Source organism: Grammomys surdaster, unplaced genomic scaffold (assembly GCF_004785775.1).
Source record: "Grammomys surdaster isolate TR1022 unplaced genomic scaffold, NIH_TR_1.0 188, whole genome shotgun sequence".
Taxonomy (NCBI): Eukaryota; Metazoa; Chordata; class Mammalia; order Rodentia; family Muridae; genus Grammomys; species Grammomys surdaster.
In genome coordinates, this window is record NW_021604633.1 from 15,168,119 (window position 1) to 15,179,935 (window position 11,817).

The 11,817-nt window shown below is 41.6% G+C and overlaps 1 protein-coding gene across 8 annotated transcripts in view; it reads left to right on the forward strand.

The window, feature by feature from the left end:
• The first annotated feature begins 4,982 nt into the window (after positions 1–4,982).
• Immp2l (inner mitochondrial membrane peptidase subunit 2) overlaps positions 4,983–11,817 on the forward strand; it is a 796,480-nt gene continuing 789,645 nt past the window's right edge. For 3 of the 8 annotated variants that reach the window (XM_028768878.1, XM_028768882.1, XM_028768881.1), the window contains exons 1-2: positions 4,983–5,037; positions 5,455–5,527. The gene's annotated coding sequence lies outside the window, so the exon portion shown is untranslated. The other 5 variants (XM_028768884.1, XM_028768883.1, XM_028768885.1 and 2 more) reach the window with 3 other exon arrangements.

Consider the following 11,817-nt stretch of genomic DNA (forward strand, 5'->3'; position numbering starts at 1 on the left):
GAGTAATTGATACACAATTTTAAGTAATTCTACCCAATTGTTTTCAACTTTTTTAGTTGCTTTCTTTTCCTCATCTTCTAGTGCAGTAGGTCTCAAGCTGTGGGTAGCAATCCCTTTGTGTGGGTTAAATGATCGTTTCACAGGGCTCGCCTCAGACTATTGGATAACACAGATGTTTACATTACAATTTATAAGAGTAGCAACAGAAATAATTTTATGGTTTGAGGTTACATGAGGGACTGTATCAAATGGTCACAGTATCAGAAAGGTTGAGAACCATTGCTCAGTGAAATTTCATTTTTATTAGTGATTATTATTCCACAGGCTAGTCAACAGTTTGAGTTCTGTCTGATGTTGTATACATAAACAGGGAAGCGGCTGATGAATGGGAGATAATGTCTAATGTGATTTTTAACTGTATCCAGTTCAAGGTAATATGTGCTTCTCGTAACCCATGGGTAACTAATTGTTCCTTGTCCTAAGGTGTTTCATCTTAGATCAGCCATTTCAGAAAAGTCACTAAGTCCAGTTCTGGGAATGTGCTGCCTACTTTTCTGCTTCGATTTGTCCATAACCTTGTACACTGTTTGCCATCTTGAGGTAGACAGACACAAATCCAGCCCTTCAATTTAGAAGTTGACGTCATTTTCAGACTCTGTCATTTTGTTTAAAAACTTATGGGTCTCAGATTTGATTATAGAATTCTTATTTTTTTAATCCTTCTCTGGTCATTCCTACTGCAGTGTCTGTGACATGCAGAAGGTTTTTCTTCTTGTTTCACTTAGTTTCGACTTTAGCTCTTCATTTGCAGAATGTTTATTTTCATCAGTCAATGAAATGATATTAGTCTTGTCTTCAATAAAGCAGCTTACCTAAAGCATTTGAAGGTAGTTCTGTCTAGAAAGAAAAATCTAATTCAATGATTTATCTTAACTTTTATCCTTGAGTTCGGCTTGGAAGGAACTTTTCAGCTCCCCACTCACCCCAGGCAGGGCTTCTCTTTGTAGTCCTGGCTGTCCCAGAACACTCTTTGTAGACCAGGTAGCCTTGAACTTATAGAGATCTGCCTGCCCCTGCCTCCTAAGTGCTAGGATTAAAGATGTGCATCACCATGCTACACTCAACTTTTCAGATTTTAAAATTCTCTCTTTGTGATGTACTTCATACTAAAAGTTGATATCTTCTCTTTACAGTATATTTTATAAATCTGTCCTTGAGCCTTTTTGTGTTTACTCAGGTTCTTCTCTGCTTTACTATCGAGGCATTAACTTCATTCTCTGTTCTGACCTACTAAGATCAGCAGGACACAGCACAAGGTCAACTCTAACCCTAACCACTCACGACATATGGACAATTGTAGAGGAATTTTAATCCAGCATCATGGCTGCTCTGACAAAGAATCAAATCCAAAAATATAATCCAGCAATCCCACTGGCTGTAATACAGACATATCTTTAGTATACACCATTAATCCCAAACAATGACCTCTAATTGAGACAAAGTGACAAATCAGAAAAAGATTTGACAGAATGAGTCAGAGGTAGGATATGTCCAACTCTCATGAGAACAGACAAGAAGGAGAGGTTGTTAAGAGCTGTAAAGGGGGAGAGTTGAGTTAAATTCAGTTTGGTTCGGTTCAGTTCGGTTCAGTTCAGTTCAGTTCAGTTCAGTTCAGTTCAGTTCAGTTCAGTTCAGTTCAGTAGACTTCATTTGAGAGCAGTTGAGTCCAGAGTAGTTCTGTTTGTGGAGTTCAGAGGCAGTCTTTCAGAGCAGAACAATTCAGTCAGAAGCTAAGAGAAGCCAATTTGAATCAGTCAGCTTGGAGAGGAGTTTAAGCCAGAACAGTTGAGTTGAACTAGCCAGCAAGAGTTCAGAAACAGCTAGAAAGAGTGAGTTTATTCAGCAGTAAGTCGTGGAGGCTGAAACATTCTAGGCCTAGGATAGCAGACGGAGGCCAGAAACTGAGGCCTTCAAGGTCCAGACTTGCAGAAGATTTAGATTGTATGGAGGCTAGAAGCTTCCAGGTCTAGGCCTAGGGATAGTTAGATAGAAACACTCTGGCCTTAGTCCAAGCCATAAAGCTTGGGTATGTCTCTGATTTCATCCCTACATCTGAAAAAATAAAAGTGACATTTACATTCACTTGAGTGAAACCATGAGTCGCAGGAGCCATCTCTGATTCCCCATTTCCTGAGCTCAGATCCTCATTCTTCCAGCTTTGTGGTTACCCACTTTACCCAAGCAGATGAAACTGCTTTTACCCTACTTTTATTTGTGGGCTAGGAAATGATCCATAGAATGTGTAAGCCTAATTACTTCAAGTATTAACTTTGGTTCAATGTCCCATTGAATATTAATATGATGCATAATCATAATTTAAATGTGTATCTAAGTTAGGAATATCTGGTACAAGTCTTCTGATAGCTTTGATGTCAAATACTTGAGCTTCAAATTTAATGACCCTGAAGAATAAATAGTATTCAGAGGCTCTATTTTAGTTTCTTTTTAAAAATATAATTTTATTTTTAAAGATCAGTTTTACGTGGAGAGCAAAATTGAACAGAATGGAAAGATTTCCCACAAATCCCAGGATACCCACATCTTCCAGGACACTCACATATTCTCCCATGCATGTACAACCTTCCTATCAACATCTTGAGACAGAGTACTGTTATAGGATACTTTATTACACCATGAATGCCAAGATTGTGTTATTTACTGAAAAATTCCATTTCTAGTTATTCTCAGTCCTTAGCACACCACCTTTAATCCCTCTGGCTGGAATAGAGATATGCTTTTAGTATATATCTTTAATCCCAAACAATGAAGGTTAAGTTTGTAGAAAGAAGCACCTATGTTTAAAAGTGATGTCTAGTTGAGTGGCAGACAAAGTGACAAATCAGAGAAAGATTTGACACAATAGGATATGCCAAATTCACATGAGAAAAGGGAGGAAAGGGAAGTTACTTAAGAGAGCAGGGCAGAGAAGAAGAAGGCTGCTTTAGCTGGACAGTTGTACAGAGACAGGTCACAGAGAGAGAACAAGCTAGACACAAGTGAAGACAGAAGGAGCCAGAGAATGAGAAGGAACCAGAAGATTATAACACACTGCCAAGTTAGTATGAGGCCGAGTAATTCATTCAGGGGAAGACAAGATAAACCAGATTGAATCATTTTTGCATTGAGAAGAGTTTGAGCCAGAACAGCTGAGTTGAATCTGCCAGCCAGAGCTAAGAAAGAACTAGAAATGGTGAGTTTATTCTGAAGCACATATCAGAAGCTGAAAATATTCTAGGCCTAGATTAGGTTGTATGAAGGCTAGAAACTTCCAGGTCTAGGCCTAGGTTAGTAAACTGAGGCAGGAAGCCTCCCAAGCTATTTATGTCAGGAGAATACTTTAATAGAGTGCAGGTTAAAATGAATGAATCTATGTTGTCACAATATTATCACCCAAACTCAGAGAGTAGGGCTCACTGGTTTTTGTTATGTATCTGTGGGTTTAACAGTATATATACTATGTCATAAGTATAGTATCATATAGAATAGAATCACTGTTCTTAAGTCCCTTTTGCTCTGACTTCAGAGTTTTGTCAGTTCTAGAATGCCTAACAGTTGCAGAGAAGAGGGGGTAAAAGCTTTTGGGGTTACCTTGGCTTCTTAAATATCTTTGGTAACTCTCATCACAAAGTGAGCTCCACTTAGCAACTCTTTTTGTAAATTTACATAGGTTCCTGTACAATACTACCCTCACCCCATCTTTGATGTTTATCTGTCTTCATTCCATCCCATACTGTCAGTTCTTCACTGGACCAAACGTTTGTTTAATTTGAAGTCTCTGTACTATTAGGACCCAATCCAATTTGTAAATAGGGTCTGTCATCAGAAATGGCCTCTAAGATACGCTCTTGGAACTAAGTCATAAATCACTGGCAGGATCAGACGTAACCTTGCAGTAAATATTTCGGCCACTGATAGAATAACTGCACCTACATCGTATACAGGATAGCAATCTTGTTTTCTTTGGCAGACTTTTGTAATTATCAGCTATCTGTCCATTTAACTCCCCCCCCGCCTTTTTCTTTTCTTTATTTTTTATTTTTTATTTTTTTGAGACAAGGTTTCTGTGTAGCCCTGGCTGTCCTGGAACTTGCTCTGTAGACTAGGCTGGCAGGTTGGCTTCAAACTCAGATATCCACCTGTCTCTGCCTTAGCAGTGTTGGGATGATTAGAGGCCCGTGCAAGTACTGCCCAGCTCCATTTAGGTCTCTTACATTCTCCCATCTTTAGAATTAATTTTGAATGCTGAGTGTCAGAACATTATGCACTACTTAAACTACTTAAACTTCAGCATTATCTAGAAGGGTAAAGCAAGAAAAGATAAAGGTACAATTGGGGAAGGGTAGAAAAAGCGAACTAATTTTTGTTGTCTATTTTCTGTTAGTTACACTGTTTTTCTGGGTTGTAATAACACAGTTAAGATTGTGTACAATTAAACGGTAAAAGCTCAAATATATATATATATATATATATATATATATATGACCCCTAGTTTCTCTGAAGCAAAAAAACTGTTCTGGATTTCTTCTTTTGGCTTGCTAGAGGAAGCAAAACCGAAGTTTCCCCGTGTGCAAACAAAACCAAACCACAGAACAACACAAGAAGTCCAGTCTCGGTTCCAGGCCTAAGGGGAGAAGCTTAAGATAGTTTCAGGTGACTTGCTTTTCCTTGCCCTCTTAGCCAAGCTGGGCTTCGACCTAGGGCTTAGGTCTAAAGCTTCTAACACTTGTAACTGCCAGGAGGCTCAGTACCGCCCCCTGATCCGATGTAACCCTATTTCTGGCTGCTGATCGACCATGAGCCCCGTTTCGGGGGCGGGACTTCCGTAGGGGGAGGAGTCTCCCGCTGCCGCCAAGCTGGGGGCCGGGTCTGGGCGAGTGGCGGCGGAGGGCGGGGCGAGCAGCGACGGGGGGCGGAGCGTGCCGCGGCGGAGGGCGGGGCCTGCCGCGGGGACTTCCCCTGGGTTGAGCTTCGCAGCGGGTGCGCGGGGGAATGGGGTGGCGGGTCCGGGCGGCTTGGCTCACGGGTGGGCTTAGGCAGACCCTCTATGTACCGGGCAAGGTCTCTTCTCTCCGGCTTGTCCTCAGTCAAGTGGGCGTTGTCGGGAGGCGGGGAGCCGCTCGGCCGCTATCCGTGCGACGGTAGCGAGCATGCGTGCGTGCGCGTGTTCCAGCGAGGCCGCGCGGCTGTCCCCTCAGTTCGTCCTGCTGGCTCCCTCAGTTAGGGAACCCGAAACCCCAATCCGGGCGGGTAGCCGATCTCTTCTCCCCGTCTAGGGGTACCCACAGAGCGGCCGGGAGGGAACGCCGCTCCTGGTGTGGTGGGCAGCTGGTGGGAGCTGCTCAGGCTGGAGCCACGGGATTTTAAAGGACCTGTCTCTGTCATTTTTACTTTTAGGATTTTGGCCAAATTGGGCGAGGGTACAATATTACCACTTACCCCTTCTCACCGAGGAAGAGCGGGAGAAAGGGTAAGTAAGTATCGCTCAGGGGCGGAAGGAGCCAAGGACTTTTTTTTTCCGAGTGGGGAAACTGCTCTAGGTAACTTGGGTCCAAATTCCACTTTTTATCAGGAACTGGATACCCACCTTCAAAGGTCACTTGTCCCAAGCTCAAGCCTTTCTTCAGGTTTCAGAAGACCATAGAGTCGACTGGAAGTTTAGCAGCTTTTAAGTCACCTAACAGAACCTCTTTAACCTGGCACACTGATGCTATTGTTCCTCTCTGGTCCCTTGTCTTCCTAGGTAGCCTTCAGTAGTTCCTGAGACAGTAGGGGTACTCCTAGATAATCTTGGCTTTGCTTGGCAGTTATCCTTCCAGGGATGTTTACATTTTAAAATCTGCCAGCAGTGGGGAAAAGCACATGGGACCACATAGAGGCAATTTCGTACACTTTCAGTTCTTTTTAGGTCTTTCAGAATTACAGAAAAATTGAGGTGCTTTTCTGAAAAGTTGACGTCCTGGGAAGTTGACTGATTTCAAGTATCATCTCTTTTCATTAGTTCTTCCCTGAGACTCGCCTTTCTCCTAGTCTCTGGTGATGTGAAACACAGTTCCTTTCAGGTTGGAAACCCTCCAGCTTTACATTTATCACCGCTAACTTTTACTCAAAATCCGGGTTAGCTATAAGCAAGAGCAGTAAACCATATGCTTGTTTACTCCCACGAGGAAGGTAGACCTACCTACCCTCAGTGCCCATGCTGGCACATGCCACATATTAACCTGACTTCCTTGTTAAGAGGTGGATGTTCGAATATTATGAAAAACTAAGACATGGTTGTTTATTAGTGAGGGACTCTAATTCTGATGTCCTTTCATTGTGTGTTGAATGAACACTGGTAAACGTGAGAGATCTGGAGAGCCGGTGGTGATGGCTCCTGATGTCAGTTCGCACAGAGACAGGTGGATCTCTGTGACTTCAAGGCCAGCCTGGTCTATATAGGAAGTTCTAGGCCAGCCAACGATACAAATGAGGGTCTGTGTCAAAAAGCAAACAAGCAAACAAACAAACAACAACAAATCCTATGAACAAAATAAACAAAACAGTTCATGGAGAATGAGACTGTTGGAGATGACCTGTTTTGGGAATGGGTCTTTCACAGGTTTCTGTGGAAGTTTTGAGTAACTATACGTAGGTGTCAAGAGACCTTCCATCTGCTGCTGTCTCAGTGGCTTACAGATCAGTATTGCTATGTGAAGACAGTGCTATCATTCCCTTTTCTGGAAGAGTAGGAAATAAACTTCAATTACTAGCTATGGAGGGTTGTTTTCCATAATGCATTGCGTTATAGTCATTTTCCAGCGCAGTAGATGCATAGTTTGGGCACAGTAAGTAGACGAGAGAAAGTTTTTGAATTGTTCTGTAAGAAAGCTTAATGTTAGAAAGCAGGGAGGCACCTAAGGAGAGTAAATCCTGAAGCTGGCCTGCTGTGGGTTCTGCACATTTAACCCCATTTCTTTATTGACATGAGAATAGGCTAAGGTCAAAACAGTTACTTAGGATTAACACGTATAGGAGTGTGGAAGTGAAAACATGCACCTTACAAATTTGTAATAATTTAGAATTTATCTTTTAGAAATGAAACACATAGCTCAATGTTAGTTAGACATACAGCTGAAGTATTTACTTATCTGTATGAGATATACAATGTAATAGACACATGTATATATATATATATGTTACCATTACTTGGTAAAATTGTAACTTTCTTCCTTTTCTGGTTCTCCCTAAAATCCTCGTGTATCAGAGCCATTTATAGTCTATTGTTTCTCTGAGGTGCTGGAGGTCAAACTCAGGCCCTGAGCAACTACAATACCACAGCACATCAGCCCAGCTTCCCATACTAGACTATGTTACAGAGGTAGGTCTTGAATTGGAAATCTTCCTGCTTCAGCCTCCTGAGTGCTGGGATGATAGGGGTGTACCGGTATGTTGGGCATAGTTTCTGCACTCTTAGTTGTAGGCTTGGATCCTAGTTTTTATTTCATTAGTTCTGCACTTGGGACCAAGTACAGCATTCATGCTGCTTGATTTGATGTTATTTAAATAGAACGGTGAGGACCTACAAAAGAAGACTGGACAATTAGTGCCTGCGTATACTCGCTGACCTGTTTTTCTATCTGATTGCCCTCTATTTGCTTTATTTCCTTTTTGAACGTATTTTATTTTGTTTGCCTTGGTGTTTTGCCTGCATGTCTTTATGTGGGTTTTGGATCCCCTGGAACTGGAGTTACAGATAGTTGTTAGCTGCCATATGAATGCTAGGAACTGAACCCAGCTCTTCCTCAGGAAGAGCAGCCAGTGCTCTTAGCTGCTGAGCCACCTCTTTCCAGCTCAGCCTATCATTTTTGGATCTTCCTTAGGATAGTGCCAGGCAGCCTAGAACCCATTTCCCCATAAGCACTAAGTCTCCTCTGATTTAAGTATTTCCACTGCGAATAGCTTAATACTTCTGACCCCAGATTTCCGAAACAAGGAATCACACCTGGTGTGGCTTGATTTTCCTATATCAGATCATTCCACACAGGCCTACCTAAAGAGTGTCAGCTTGAAAAAAAAAAAAAAAAGAGAAAGGCTTTCTATCTGACAGCATTCACAGAGTGAGACGGACAGGCTACCACATTTAATTGAGTGCTCAAAGTTCGGATTTCTTTTTCAGAAACATTTTTGGTTTATAAGCATTATAATAAAAATTCTGATGCTTCATGTCCAAACTGTCATGCTTTTGCTAAGTTGTGGGTCTGATATATGGCTAAGCTGTGTATTTATCGTATCTCATAGTTCATTTGGAGCTGAGAAAGGCAAGTCCTCAGACACGTGACTTCACAGCAGACACCTGCTTTCGCTTTGCTAAGGGGCACACTTTGTCAGTGGATTCCAGGCCTATTGGCTGTACTGCTGCACTCTGTGGCATGTCTATTATGAGCTCTGGTCTACCAAGCCCAGGGTGATGTTTTATTCAAATGACAGTACCTGGTCATAGAAGCACATTTCCCACAGTTGTCTTCTAGTGTTATTGTTCTTACGAGTTGACACAGGCAAAGACTTCCTATTCTTGGTGAGTTTTTACACTAGGTTTTTGTAAAAGAAAAATAGTTTTAAAGAAAGCAAAACCTCACTTTAGGACCTATTGAGTGTCCTGGTTCATGCCTGTGATTCCAAGCACAAAGGAGGCAGAGGCAGGCTAATTTTGAGTTCTAGGCTAGCCTGGTCTAAATCAGCCTTTTTTTTCTTTTTAAATTTTAAAAAAGGAACTTACTTTGTTTTAAAAAGTACATTTTCTTCTCCCTCCTTCCTTCCATCTTTCTTTCTTTGAGATAAGTTTTCCTGTATAGCCCTGTCTTGGAACTTGGTCCTGGCTGTCCTGGAACTTGCTCTGTATACTAGGCTGGTCTCGAACTCAGAAATTCTGCCTCTGAGTTAAAAAGTCCACTTTTACCCCTACTTTCTTACATGTTAACAACTTAATTTACCGAAAAAGAATAACAAGTAGCATTTGATTTCCCAGATTTTAGTACCAAAGCCTTTCAGACCTTTCCCATGCTATTAGAGATGATGTGTAATATGTTTGCTTAGAGATTCTTCAATTTTTCTGTTTATTCCCTTTGTCTAACAAAATTTTAAAAAGCTCTTGGCATATAGGGTACGTAAAGTAGGTATGTAAATTAAACATGTCATTATAATAAATCATAAGGCAATTCATTGAAGAATAGTTGTTAGGTGTGTGAATGCCTTCACCATTTATTACCGAAGAGAATTTGCATGGTAATGAAATAGATGTTCCCATTTGTTTGCATAAAGAATTAAATCTTGCCTGAAGACTACATGCTTCAGGACTGAGAATATCTTCAGCATTTTCCATAGGGGGTCCATATTCTGATTTTATAATCATTAGTGCCAAGAATGCTGTTTCACATAAATATGTAGTTAAAAACTGACAAGAATATGCTTAGGACCATCTCAATTCTATGAGCTCTGAAATTCTATTCCAACCCCAAGCCAAAATTTTGTTTTATTACGTTGCGTGAAAGTCAAGTCAGCAACTCAAACAATAATTTTTAAAATCAACAATTCTAGAGCTGGGCATGGTGGTGCACGTCTTTAATTCCAGCACTCAGGAGGCAGAGGCAGGCAGATCTTGAGGCCAGACTGGTCCACATAGCAAGTTACAGGACAACCGGGGTTATGCAGAGAAATCCTGTCTTGAAAAAACAAAACAAAAAATGAGCTATTTAACATAGTACAGTGACAGAGTCACTGATTTGGTACTTATGAGGAACAATGATGGGGAAATATTAAAAGTTTTTGTTTTCCTTAACTATGCTGTTATGACCTAGCAGTGGTGGCACACACCTGTATTCCTAGCACTCAGGAGGCAGAGCCAGGTGCATCTCTGTGAGTTGGCCAGGTTTGCAGATCCCGTTTCAGGAAGGCCAGGGCTATGTAGAGGAAACCTGTTTCAAAAACCGAAAACCAAAAGTTAAAAAGAGTTTTCTATAAGAGCAGAAAACTTTGCATGTACAGGAAAACCACTGCAGCTTGTAACTTCTAGTCATCTATAAGGCGAGCTGAGCTCTTTCAGGTAGCACTCTGTGTTGCATGGTGTGACCTCACATCCAGTACAAAATGAAGTCTCACGACGCAGCATTGGTGAGCGCTGCAAGAATACACCTTCAATTCGTTCCGCATTGTATTTTGAATTAACTTTAGTCATTGGGCACTCAGAAACCTTTTTACTGCCCCTAAGGTTTATTTGTTTTTGATGTTTTGTTTGTATGAGCTGTCCTGTCCCTTGGTGTTATGCCCTCCCCAGATTTTACACCTCTGGGGTTGTGCCTCACATTTTAAAAGCAGGTCTAACTGATGTGCAAAGTAGTGTTTTAGAGAAGATTGTATTCTGATAATCCAGCATGACTAAAACACCTTTTCCATGATGACATTGAGGGACATCGACAAATGTTGGAGGCCAGTCCTTTTGGATTTGAGAGTGGGCTGTGTGACCTGGGGCACAGTTCCTCACCTGTAAGATGGGATAATCACTTGCAGTTGCTGTGAGATTCAATGGTAGTAAGGTAGCATAGTGGCTGCTGGGAAATAGATGGTTGGTTACTAGTGGCTTCATTTTTCTTCCAGGTCTTGAACAAGAGAACAGAGATTCCTCTCCTTGCTTACATCAAGGCTAACCCCATAGCCAGGACTTGCAGCTTCAGTAGGAGGAGCTTCCATAGGATTTGGTGGCAGTGGGGTGGGGTGGGGGTGGTGGGGAAGTAGGTAGTGGAGGAGTGAAGCTGAGAAAGGATATGGAGACTATCAAGAAAAGGTAACAGTGGTGAGCTGGTAGGGGAAGGAGACATTCATTTGCTCAGTCCAAGCCAAGGACACACCTTAATGAGAATTTTTTAGGGGGGTGAGTCTTTTCAGTGAGTGGGAGTCACAGAAAGAACCATGTTTTTGCTAGCCTCTTTTGAGAGTGGTTTTATTGAGATCTCTTCCTCCCCATTTTTTTTTTTCTTTTTTAAGAAGGAGTCTCAGTATATAGTTCTGGCTGTCCTGGAACTCTCTCTATAGACCAGGTTGGTCTCCACTCAGAGAGATCTGCCTGCAGTGAATGAAGAGATGCACTTTTAATGTATTCCTTAAAGGACTTATGGGCACATCGCTTCTGAGCTGAAGGCACTTTGAAGGTAACTTATATATAGGGTCCTGGAGTATAACAGGAGACTGAGGAGGCCAGAGGTGGCTTTTTGAGTTCTTGCCATGTGGAGGGTAAAATTGAATGCACAGGAAAGGATAAAAGTGTTCAGAGGACATATATAGTTATAGAAGGAAAAAAATAGTTGAGTATAGTAAGCACTAGGCAGTATTGAAACTAATCGTCCAGTCATTAAAGGTGCAAGGATTCTAAAAAAGAGTGGCCAGGGAGGTCAAGAGACTTGTTAAAACTTATCCATTGAGCAGAAATCCCCAGAATAATACAGTTCTAAACTTCAGTCCTTAGGGTGAACACTGGATGTCTAGACTCGTCTATATCCGTTATCTACTCCTTTTTATTCTTTGACTTACATCTCCCCGTTTCTATCCTGCTCCTCTGTTAATATTGTGCTTTTCCTCTCTGTGTTTTTAGAAGATTTCACGTGCAAATGAGATTGTACAAATGAGTTCATGCATTATGGAACACCTTTTCTATTTCTGGCTTATTTCATTTAACCTAATGGCTTAACTCAGATTCGGCAAATGACAGGTCTTTTCCTTTCCTTTCCT